At 33.0% G+C, this 13,548-nt stretch overlaps 1 pseudogene; it reads right to left on the bottom strand.

The window, feature by feature from the left end:
* Positions 1-12,602: 12,602 nt before the first annotated feature.
* LOC112480247 lies at positions 12,603-12,721 on the bottom strand (annotated as a pseudogene).
* Positions 12,722-13,548: the final 827 nt, after the last annotated feature.

The raw sequence follows: 13,548 nt of genomic DNA, 5'->3' as shown, positions 1-13,548 counted from the left end.
GAAGTAAGAGTTAGAAGCTAACTTCATGTGAGACTTTATGAACCTTGGACCATGAGGAATAGCCCAGGTGACAAGGTGTAGCAGAGAGTTGTAGAGTTTCCAACCCTGTCTGCTGTGAACCTGCTACAAGAAGGAAAAGCTTTAGCAACCTTGAATGACACAAATTTGGGATCCTATAATAGCAGTGGCAATATGGAATCACTTTCAAGCAGCTTTGTAATACTTTATATGAAGTAGAATGAACCAAAGAGGGAAGGAAAATACACAGAGAGTGTCATGTAGCAATTGTAGTGGTCATACTGGTGACTGATTCTCTTAAATGCAAATGTAAAGGTTCACTTTAAAATGTCTCGGAAAACCATGGGGATCATTTGGAGCATGATGGTGATATTCATGTGCAACCAGCGATTATTAAAAATAACATTTAATATCACAGGTAGGTGAGGGTCTTAAAAGGGTCTTAAAAATCCCTAAGTAGCAGGTAATAAGAGCAAATCATAACACAGGCACTACTCTAAGGGCTATGTATAAAATGACTCATTTAATCCTCACAAGAATCCTATAACATAGTTATAATTATATCCTATTTTATAGGTCAAAGATATGAGATTTAACTTAAGTAAATAGCAGAGTTGTAATTCAAACTTAGGTAGTTCATGTTTTAAAGTGGTTAGCCCTATACATCTTATTTTTTAGGTGAGGACATGAATTAAGACGTTTAAGTTACTACACTTTCTAAGCACACAGAACTAGTAAGCGCAAAGCTTGAATTTGAATTTAGGTCATTCTCATTTCAAGCTCAGTGCTTTTAACCATCCCATTTTTCTCTAAAACATCTGAGTAATGTCTGAGGTAGTGGGGATTCTGAGATTCAAAGCTTTTCTGTATTCTTTCTGTTGCTGATAGGGTCTCCACTAGTGGAGAATGTAAGAGTTGCCTGCACATACTTAGCAAAGCAACTATGATTTGGTCCACTCTGTGTTTTTCGATGTCACATTTACCTGGTTGCCTCAAAAGTGAGTAATTTTTTCCAAGTCAGCTATTAGAACCACTATTAACTGAGAGCCTGCTATGTATTGGGCACTATGCTAAGACATCTGTATGCGTTCTGTCTGTCCTCATAACAATGCTGAGAGAAATGCATTATTGGCTTTATTTTACATATGAGAAAATCAAATTCAAGAACTCTAACTCATTTGATGCTAACTGACAAAGGAGCAAACCAGGTCTACCTGATGATGGCATTAATTCTACACCACTTTATTACACTGAAATCCACTCAATCATCTCCTTGTTCTGTGGTTATATGGACATAGGTCTTCTATGGCACAGTCTTGTCTGAGTTTGAATTTATTATGTCTGCCACCCCACTCTATTTAACCTATTTATTTTTTGGTTGACTTTTATGCATAATCAATGACAAGAGTAATAAAAAAGAATTTAAAAAACATTAAATATATATATAATATTTATATACATACATATTACATAAATATGTGTATATGTATATATATGTATACATACATATGTCTATTCTTGTTGAAATACTTCTTGGTACTATTATATCACAGAGTATATCACAGGCCAATAGTTATTTTATGAAATAAATATCATGTTTTATTTAATTCATACTTAATTTATTAAAGGAGCTATAAACTTCAGTGTATGTCTATATTTCTCAGCTGTCTTCCTGTACTTTGTCCTTTAGTTTATAAATTAATGAACTAGTATTTGAAATCTGTTCTTCCTTCCTTGCTTCCTCCCTCTCTCCTTTCCTTCCTTTCTTCTTTCCTTTTTTCCTTCCTTCCTTCTTTCTTTTCTTTCTGTTTTCTATTTGATGTTTAGCAGATGCCACCTGTCTGTAGAGGACAGGTTGTTTGTTGTTATTGAGCACCATACAGAATAGAGCATGTATAAACACAGTGGTTGGAGCCTAATTACTTGAGCTCTTTACAGAGGTGGATCATCTTGTAGCACAATGCTCAAAAGGACAAAGTAAGGCCAACTGTCTTTACAGCATCAGCTGCCGCCCCAAGTTTGCTGGTTTGCCACCGATACCAAGACTTTTTTGTTTATTAGGTAATTAACAGTAATGATGTCTTGCTGCTTATCTTTGTTGGGGAACCAAGACTCCTTCTTTGTGGATTTGGTAGGACTCCTAGTCTTAGGAGGGTGGCTTGACCGTCATAAGCAACAGCAGGCAATTCTAGGCTTAATTACCTCCCTGTTTTGTTCTTTACATTGAGCAATAAACATCCAGTCTAAAGGCAATTTGTGGGAGAGAGGGGAGAGAAAAGGGAGGGGTGCCTCCTCTCATGGCAATGCATCCATCAAATAAACTAACTTAAAAATGTTTTGACCTTGAGTTCTTAAACATGATTGTAATTCTCCATCTTATATAGGAAAAGCATTTTAAAGAAAGTTATTCAAATAAAACACAACCCCACAGACAGGCAATCTGTTTATGAAATATGAGGGAATTCAATTAACCATGAATGGATGAATGGCTTTTTTTCCCTCTCTTTGTCTGGTCATCATTGTTACCGTGGATTTCTTTAACAAAAGATATCAAAATAAACAGAAATGTCTTCAATGAACTGTGAACCTGCAGTTAAGTGGCATATCTATGGGAGTGTGCCTCTCTGGGATGTATTTAGTATAGCTATGATTTTTTTTAATGGCACATTATTGAATTTTTAGCAAAGTCACACTAAAAGGAATAAATTACTACATAAGAATGAGCAAAAAATCTTGAAAAACACCACATGTAGGTTTTAATTTTTTCTTTTAAATAAAAGCAGGAATACTTATTTCATTAGAATTCTTAAATATAATTTGAGATAATTTTGGTTAAATTCATTGATTATAGATAAATTTATATAAAAACTATATGTATTTGAGTGCTCGTAATTTTTAATCTCTGACTGATTGACTATTGATTTTTAGCTTTTTTTGTATGGAAACCATATTTTAAAACATTAGCACGCAATATTTACTAGTGACTTTCAGTGCTCTTAGTGATATTTGAAACATTTCAAATGCCAACATCCTAAAATTATAGAGGTAATTTTATTAATTATAAGCCGTAATATTATTACCCATACTATTTTTGCTGGATAGCTCATATGGATAAATGACCAACCATTTAAGATGAAGTTTGCTTGTTCCATGGTTATGAAGCATGTAATTATTCTATAAGATATTCCATATTTTGGTCTCTTTTCCATTCAATAGAGTATCTGGGTTAAATTATAGATTCTGTAAGTAATAGACTACATTAAGTACATATTTCAAATAGTAAAACAATTTTCCATTACATTTGACAAATTTACTTAAGGTTTTATATACGGAAAGGAAGGGCATTTATATAAATGTGGTTTTATATTTTGTAAAGAAATTTTGCATGAAATATATTCAGTGTTGTGAAATTTCTTCATTATCATTAGTTGGAAATGTTCCTACTTCTCATTAATTTCCTCAGAATTTCATGGGTGGAATATGTTTTCTAAAAATGATACATAGCCTTCTCTCCAATATAAAAGCAAGGAAACCACTGCTTCCTTTAGATTCAAATAGTTTTTTCATTTTTAACATTTTGAAAAATAAGTTTTCCATACACATTGAATTTTATACCATATTTACATGTGGATAGAAAAAAGAAGTTAAACAGTACCCAACTTATTAAATATAAAATATCAGAAATATTATTAGACTTTTACTGCATCTATGATTTGCCATAAAGCTATAATAAGGCAATTGAGAACACTTACATTTAAAAAAGTGTTTGAATTATTTTTCCATTAAATTTACTAATTATTGAGTTAGGATATTTCAAATTTATTCTACTAAAAAGAAATGAACAGATTGTTCAAGTGGGATAGTGTGTACAGATATATGGATTATAGCATTACGTAATTTTGAAAGCCTATAAGGATGATAGGCTATTGATAATCAACCAGAATTTATCTGAAGAATTCTTGAAATATAATGGTTCTCCTTCTCTTTTATTGTAAATATTTTCTGCAACTTCGAGGTTCATGAAGGAACTAAGAAGCTCTCGCACCATTGTTTTATATTTTTTAGTATATGCAATAAACATAACAGTTTTGGACTGAATTAGTTCCTAATAAATCATAGCTATTAAATGAAAAGAATCATAGCTATTTTTTTATTATTAATATGACAATGATGATTATTACTTATTATTTGTGCAAAGAGGAACATAGTAATTGTCTTTTTACATGTGTTAGCAATGGGAGAAAATACTTTTACATTTAGGAAGAATGGTTGTGACTATTCCTCTTGGGAAATAACATCAGTATCACTGTGGGTCTGGATAAAGGTTGAAAAGAGAACAATGTAGCTGCTTTAATCCTAGGATCCACCCACTTTTCTTCTAATTGAAATTACTTGGGCAGAGTTCATTTGCTATACTTTAAACCACAAAATAATGCCAGGAATGATAAAGGATGCAATAATTTCTTAACTAAGAATCTATAATACACTCTCTGCAAATGCAAGAAAGAGATCCTAAAATCATTTTTATTTTAGAACCATCTTTGCCCAACAAAATAATGCGTTGATGAGGAAATGTTCAGTAAACAATAATAACAGACAAATCAGCTGATATTTGTTTAATTCAATTCTGCGAGATGGAACTATTTAGACATGGACTTAGTGACTTCATATGAACACCTGTAGGCATATGCTTTGTTGTTTTGAACAGTAAAGGTAGAATCAAACACACACACACACACACACACACACACACACACACACACACACAAACAATTAGAATACTCACAGTATGGTTTTAGTATTTTTTCAAATTGGAATTAAATTTAAAACTCAAAGAAAAGTCTGAAAAAATTCACATGTAATCAGGTTTTCAGATGAGGATAAAATTTCTGAACTTGATGGAGAGAACATTCAAGATTATAATAACCAGCAAATATTAAGCAGATGGTTTACACACTGATTTTTTTTTTGGCATTTCCACACCAAGTTGCTTTTACATTTTCCTCACAAATTATGGAAGAGAAAGGAAGTAATAATAATAAGGATGATGGTGATCCATTTTGACCATCTTATTATTTCCTCCTTATTCATTTGGGGAGCTAGAATGAAGTCCTAACCATCTCATAAATACTTATTTAGTAAAAAGAAGCAGAATATATTTTGCCTCAGACTCTCTGCATTGATATATTGAAATAGGAGGCAAGGAAAAAAAAAGAGGCCCATAATGCTTCATTAGTTAATTGTGCAGAGTACAGCTCTTTAGGGGTAAACAAGTGAAGGACATTTGCTGAATGGTGCATCCTCGTCACGCATATTATGGCCTAATGATGCTAGTAATGGTAGGAGGCTCCTGGAGAGTCATCTGTCAAATTAGCACATTGAATTATTTATTGCCTCAGAGTAAAATTGTTGAAAGGTAGCAGCTGAGACATGGTTTTTATAAATCTAAAATTCAGCAGAAAAAAAAACTAGAAAATTTGCACAGCTGCTTTGAGGGTACATTTGCTTTTTAACACTTTCATTTATGCACACAATAGTCCATATTGGGTAAGCAGATATTTCTACATTTAAATTTGATATTTAGTGTGTGTGTATGTGTATGAAATCCTGAATGTTTCATGCTATTAGTTATAATGTAACAAGCTAATATTCAAGTTAGTTATTGTTTTGTCTTCATGCCTCATTTCTACTATATCATCTCTTTAAAACATAAGATAAAATATAAATTTTTACTAGGCTCTGTGCCCAGCAACTAATACAGAGGGTATGGTTCTTGAGTTCTAGTTCTTGCAACTGTTCATAGTTCTGTTCTAGCACAAAGTTGTCTAAGATAAAAGGTCTGTCTCCCAGAGACTTGGAGGAGACAAATCTGCACTCAATTCTATGAAACAAGACAATTAGTATGATAATGAACATAAATTTGGAGGAACGCTGGCATTTGAAGCCCTGAGCAAGCTAATAAATTTGGAGTCTTTTAAAAACTGGTTCATTATTTGTTTAGTATTTATGTAGTAGCTGTGGGCAGAAGTCATTTTTTCTGTTAATAATTATTATATAGAAAATTAAATTCACTTACCAATTTCTTCCACTGACCAATAAAGAGTTATTTTTCTGTAGAAAAGAAAAAAAAAAAAGGAAGAAAGAAAGAAAACAATTTGCCAATTGTCTATGGCTATTATGTTTCTATTTCTTTTTTTTTTTTAATTTCTATCCAGAATTAGACAACTACTTGGCAAAGTTTGAAATCTTGATGATAGAATAGGTCATTCATTTGAAATAAGCACAGCTAGACTATGCATTATTTGATTCCAAAGCAGAATTGGATGACTTTCTCAAAAATACTACATTTGAATCATTATGTGTAATTGAATATGTGTGTATGTATCTTTTTTGTCAGAAACAACTCCAATTTATTCTAGTGATGTTCTGGTATCCCAAGAAACTGGTACCTGTACCTTCTGGTTTGGCTAGTCTCTCATTGGGCAAGGGATCATAGAGAAATTCTCTTTGGATCAGGGTTTCGAAGTATGAATGGGCTACTGATGGGCAGAAAGTCAGGTACAGTCATCCTGGAGTAGGAACAATCAGGAAAAAAGTATTGGAGAATTTATAAAATAAAATTAGGCTAAAAACCATTTTGTGTAAGATGATGAAATTTCTTAAATATTTTATTAAGGAGTATGCACTTTATTTTTAGGAAAAAACAATAATTTTCTTTTGAACACTGATCGAAGACCCTTAGGCCATGTTAGATGCTACAATCATAGTCCAGGCAAGAAATGGGAAGGATATTTGCGAAGATGATAGTGGCAATAATTGAAATAAGGAGATAGATTCAGCAGAAGTAAAAATTAAGTGATGTTATCTGTGAGAAAGCACTACATAAATTCTAAGAAACTGTATGCATTCTGGTTTCACAGCCATCGCTACCACAAACAAATGACAGAGGATGTGGTAACAGAGAAAGAGAAAAAAGTAGAGGTACCGAGCTAAGTAACCTCTGTCCTGGGGGAACAATGATCCTATTAATTAAGAATGAAAACATCATAGGAAGAGAATCAAGTCTGACAGTGAAGATAATAAGATTTCATATGGAAATTTTAATTTGAATGAGTGGGGGAGGTATTCAAACAGGAATGACCAGAAAGTTGTTAAAAAGTGAAAATACAGCTCAAAAAGAGGTGCAGGAAAATTTTACAGATATAAATTAGGAATGACGTTCATAGATGAGAATAGCTAAGAAGGTCATTTGGTGTGGTTTGGCCAACACAAATGTTGTTTGCCTGAATATTTTACTTTACTTTGAGAATGTACGCATCATATTGAGCTGGTACTGTTTTTATCATGGCAACAATTTTCTCATCAAGATCTTGTTTTTCCTGGGGCCGATGCTATTTCAGTCCTTTTTATTTTAGCTTCTCTTTTCTAAATTTATTTTTATTGCCTCTCTTCTTTTGTATCTGTGTGTCTACCATTGACAAAGGTCTTCATTATTTTTCTATTTCTCTTTTAACCCTTCAAAGGAACAGTGAAATGAGAAAATGTTTATTATTTCAGGACCATGTATTATCTAATTTAATTTTTAAAATTATGGGGAAATTGTTATTTCCAGTTTGTAGGAGTTGAAACTGGTCCTCAGCAAAGTGAAATAGCCTGCCCCAAATCACACTGCTAGTGATCCCAGGTCTGTGCAATTCCAAAGTTTTGGTTTTGCTCTCGTTATTTCTATATCACATTGTCTCCTGTATAGACACCTCTCCACTATTTTTTTCCCCACCATCTCAGCTTTTTACTCTCATTCCTAATAATTATCCTTAATCCTTTACTTCTATTTTATTTTCTTTGCCTTCATTGAACTGTTATTCTAGATCTACTCCTCCAGTTGGCAGCTTTCCTCATTCTCCTGTTTGATGTGTTTAAATCTCTTTGTCTTTTGTTATATTGATTTACTAAACATCGTCAAGTTATATTAACTCACTAATATTTAAACACTTTTGCCTTCAGAATTGACAATGGCATTATAGTTGCAAATCCACCCTTCTTTTACCAAAACTCAAAAGATACAGCTGAAATCTCTTGTGTATGTTACAAAAGGCCATGCTGTGACAACTGAATGGAGAAGTATAGTTTAAGTTGTATGCCATTTGTGCAGAGAAATTACCAACAGTTTTGCTGCTAGTATGAATACTTTTTAAATTGCAATTGTATTCTTCTTATCCACATACTTGTAATATGTGGTTCACAAAATAGTTGAAAGATGAACATTTTATAAAGATTAGAACTACTTCAAGTAGTCAGATACATTTTTAAAAATGCAATGCTTTTTTTTTTTTTAACAGGATAGTTATCTATTACAAATCCAATGTGAGGATTAGATTTGATTGAGATAGGCTATCCAGCTGATGCTTACGGACATTTAAAACAGAATCTCCTCTAAACAGCTTGTAAGTGTGACCCTGAAACAAGGAAAAGCAGCAGCCAAGTGTTTAAGCAGCTCATGTTTAGCTCTCTGGAGGATAACTAGAATAATTTCACATCCCTGAGCTTCCCTTTAAATAACTGTGGCAAAATTTTGTAGACAAACTGAAGTTTTATTTTTAAGGCATGTAATTATAAAGGAACTACATGTACATGTATGATAAGACCTGAGGGAGTGGTGCTGGTGATCCAGTAGGTGGCAATTTTTCCTCAGAATGTGTGTCAAACCAGTATCCCAATTCAGGTTCGGGATGTGCTACTTGCCTAAATTAACAACGGTTCTGTCCCTAAAAGTTCAAAATATCAACAAAAGAGCCAACTTCTCCTTTCTACCTTCTTTGTGGACTAAATTTTAGTGACTCTGCCTTGCTTCACTAAACCAAATTAGTCATTCTTTGAAACACTTTTTTTTCTTGTCAGTAATGTAAGTATAGCTATTTTAGTATAATATCTCCATAGTTCCTCTCAAATTATATACTATGCACTATATAGTAGAAACTGTTCTTTGCCAGAAATCTATTACACTTTCCATAGAGTAAATGCAAACCTATAAAATGTCATTACTCCTGCAATGTTTTTAAGGCAGGACATTTAAATAATTTTGTGGACAACATCTGCCTCTCCACCATATCTATGCCATCCATTAAGGAATTTAAGGTTTTGGCTTGTGCAAAATTACAAAAGTGTTGTAAATAGACAAAAGGTTTAAAAATAGACAACATCAATCAGAATACCTTATCTGGGAGAGAAAGCATATAGGAATGATTTGGTCTGCTATAACATTATATTTTTGTTGTAAAATTTTCTGGTGATGTGTAATACAATAATTACTGCTGTCATTCTGGGAATTTAATATCATTCTTCCCAGCAACTACCAGGCTAGCAGCAATCTTCAGTCTTCTTCCCACCTTTTGTTTTTAAATAAATCCATTAATTTATTCTAAATAACTATTTTGCATTTGGTACTCAACCTCATAAATACCGACTAATATGATAGCATTACTATTCAATCATATTTTGCTCTTTGCGACATCTGTGTAGAAGAGAAATTGTGCTTCCTTGTTCTCTTGATGGTATATGTAGCACAGGAATGTGTATGGAAGTGACATTTGTCCCTTCTGAGCAGAAACATGGAATTGCCAAAATAAGAGTTTCCAGATTTTGCTTTCTTTGTCAGTCATTTGGTGACATCAAAATGGAAGTCCCTAGTTTACCATAACAGATAATAGCATAATCAAGGCATAGACTTTTATTGTCATTGGCTGCTGAAATTTTGGATTTATTTGATAGCTTGGCATAACTTAACCAATCCTGACTAATACCACAAAAATAAATTTAGTAGTGTAGAGCAGATGATAAGTTATATATAAATTCTGTTCAAGACTCTCCTAGGACAGGAAAAAATATGCAGAGACAGACAGAAACAACATATACTCTAGAAGTATATGCTTGGGCACTAAAATTATCTCCAGCTAAAAAATGTTTTCCTATTCAGAGGAGGTAATTGCTCCTCTATTCTCCCTCCTGTGTGGGTGAAAGCTGGACCCTTCCATAATCAAGCAATAGTTTTATTTTCTTAGTAGGTTTGAGAATCTTCTAGCAGATGGTATTCTAGATTAATATTAGAGATTTAACTGAAAATATGGATATGTCGAAATTCTGGACTAAGTTATAAGATGATTATAATTAGTACATAGATAACAGAAATGCTTGTTAGCTATTTACCAAGCTATACCTTTACTGCAGGACTTCTCAGATACTTTAATAATCATTGTGGATTTCTGAAAATGAAATAAAGCACTACTGGTAATGTCAAGACTTAATAATTCCTAGGAAATGTTACCTCACTCTGAATTGTGTTTAAAAAACACAATTTCCTTATTTAAAAAGTAGCGCATTTAACCATTACAAAGAAAATTTTCTTCATAATAATTTCCTTTGGGAAGCATGCTTCCGAAGAGATCACAGAAAACATTGTAAATGGTTTTCTTGTTTTTTTAAAAAATAAATTCATGGCTGTCCCTAAATATCATAACTCTTATTCACTCTCATTCTAGTATGTTTCCTAATTGGGAGAAAGAAGGAGTTTAGAATCTTGGAAATTTCACACCATCCTGGTTTATAACCTTAGTGTGTGTTGAGTATCTAAATTTCATCCTCTATTCATCAGGACATTAATCAAAGGTTGAAACCTGCCTTGCTGGAGTACAGCTTCACTCTTGATTTTTATATTTGGTTAATAGTTAATGGCCTAATTTACTTATTTGCTCAACAATTTTTTATTGCATATGTGATATAGGCTAGACTACGTTAAACACCAGAGATACAAGTTTAAAAAGATACATGATACTGATTCTGAACACGGTCACTATTTATCAGAGGATATAAGTGATTTTAGTGTTCTATAAATGTCATAAATAAAGTAATTTCAAATGCTTTGGATACCAAGAACATAAAACAGTTAGTAGCATTCTAAAAATGATCAGAAATACAAAATTCGCAAAGTTTATGTGATATTTGGAGAAATATGTGTGATCTGCTGTGGTTCAAATGGCCCAGAGAGATTTAGGATATAGGACTTAAGTGAGAATATTTCTTGATATAAAACAAATACAACTTTATTGCTTAAGAACAAACACTTCAAGCAATTAAAGAAGGCAGTAGCAGTAGTACCTTTCCAGCTTAGTTGTCATAATCCATATATGAAGTAACCCAGCTTAGTTGGGAAGGTGTTTGCTCTCTGGCAGTGAAATCTTGAATAGCCAATGAACTCCCAAAGTCCAGATTTAGCCTCTACCCACTTCAAAGAAGACACAGTAAGGTATTCCACATCAGGGACAGGCACTCATAACCAGAGCTCAAAGATCTCTTTGAGATTACTGTCAGGTCTTGCTTATGCCAGTATCTAGTTTTATGTGGTGATGTGTGGGTATTTGTGGTATCTAATCAATCATTGAAGAATGAAGTCAGTTCATTTTGTGTATGAGCATCTGAAAGGAGAACCAATCAAATCCAGGCAAATGTTAAAACCACAACTTACAAATACAAATCAAAAACCTGATATTTAAGCCATTCCCTATGATTTATTCTTCAACAGCAAACTTAACACTGATAATTATTGCACAAACTCCCTGCAAAACACAAAACAACCAGAAATCACTTTATAATTAATTATACTTGTACACCCAAATATTTAAATAATTTATCGCTAATAAATGCAAATTTGAATCCTTCATTAAAAATAATTTAAAATTGATTCAAGGATACTATTGAACACAGGCCTCGAGGAGTGCTACAGACCCAATATTGCTCCAATATATGTTGAATTGAGGCTATACCATGCGTTTCTCTGAATTATTCAACTCTACCGAACAAAAGAACTAACTCCTAGTGGAAAATAAATGCAAAAACTGGTTTGTTTGTATGAAAATAAGGTAGACAAACTAAAAATTACTGATCTTAGAACATTTAATTATCATTAAAATTTTATAAAAGTATAAATAATTAATGCCAGGAAGTTGAGAATTTCCAACCTTCAACATACTGCAAGGGCAAGTTTAATTTCTGCTTGTATTTAAGAATCCAACTTAAGCTAGTTTCAATATGATTTGTAGAATGGGTAGGTTTGTAATCCCATTCTAATCATCTGCTACATTAGCCTGATGTTCCAGTCTTAATGAGCCCTAACTTAACACATCCCAATCCCTTCTTGGAGGAAGAGTTTTTCCCACAAAATTATAGTTTGGGCAAACAAGAAATAAGTTAATAAGCATATATCTGAGATTGTAAACTGGCAGCCCATAGGCTACAATGAGAATTGCAGACATTTGGGGGCTCATAGGGTTTTTAAATATTTTAATCGACATTTGAAAAATGGAATTTAAAAATTTTAACATAATAATCTGACTTTCTGGCTTCTTTTTAAATAATAGAAAATTATTTTTTCTATTATTCAACTATATAAAGCTGAAGAACAGGCCATAGACTCTATAGTTTTTTGTTTGTTCGTTTGCTTGGTATTTTTTAGGCAAGGCAACCCTCGGTTGACCTCACAGATTGTGAGGACCTTGTCAGCTTACAATCCCTTATTTTTTATTTATTTTTTATGCCTACAGCACCTGGTCTTCCTAGGTGGTCTCGCATCCAAGTACTAACCAGGCCTGACCCTGCTTAGTTTCCAAGATCAGACAGGATCAGGCTTGTTCAGGGTGTCATGGCTGTAGACTAGACTATAGTTTCGAACGGTTCCCACTATTTGCCAACACCCAAAATGATTATACTCATTTATCTCACAGGACTGGTTACCTGAGATACTTGAGTTCGGGACTTTTGTCTTAGATAGATTCTTTCACAAAAGATGGAATGAATTTTGCCTGTCTCTGGATTTCTGTCTCCCTCTCCATCATCTACCTTGAGCAACTTTTTCTCTCTCTCCTCCTATTGTAATTCTTGTTCAAATATCCTCAGGTCTGAAGCAATATATCTGTTAACAAAGTATTCAAAAGTCTAATCACATCTTATTTTATAATTTAAACGAATTTACGGGATTATCTATAAATTAATCGAATATATGCCAGAAATAAAAATTAAAATTTGGGTAATTAAAATGTTTTATGAATCAAAACTGCTTTCTTACCCATTTGTTGTTAATGATTTTATCTCCATATTCTTTTGGTATAAAGGTATAGAATTTGGCATTGTCTCTTGCTGGATCAAGTTAAGTTGTTTGGTATTAGTATCTAAAAATTAATCACTACTGTCTCTTCTTGTGCCAAGGGCTGATCCCAAGAGCATTGGCTGCTACTTATATGCTTCAATGTCAAAGACAACGTGGAGGTGTTATTTCCTCTGATATGCTTATCCACAGCATCATTTTATACCTTATACTTCTACAAATAAAGCTTCACTTTTAGGGTTTACCTCAAGCACAGCTTTTTCTCATGCCAAAGTTAAATGCATAATAGGTTGTTAGAATGACTTGTGATCAACAATAGACAGGTCAACAAGAAAGACTCAGAAAGTAGACTGTCTTCTGGACACAAAGTTAGCAGT

This window comes from Pteropus alecto, unplaced genomic scaffold (assembly GCF_000325575.1).
Source record: "Pteropus alecto unplaced genomic scaffold, ASM32557v1 scaffold73, whole genome shotgun sequence".
In the NCBI taxonomy this organism is placed as follows: Eukaryota; Metazoa; Chordata; class Mammalia; order Chiroptera; family Pteropodidae; genus Pteropus; species Pteropus alecto.
Note: the sequence above shows the minus strand (reverse complement) of the source record. Positions and strands in the feature narration are given on the sequence as shown.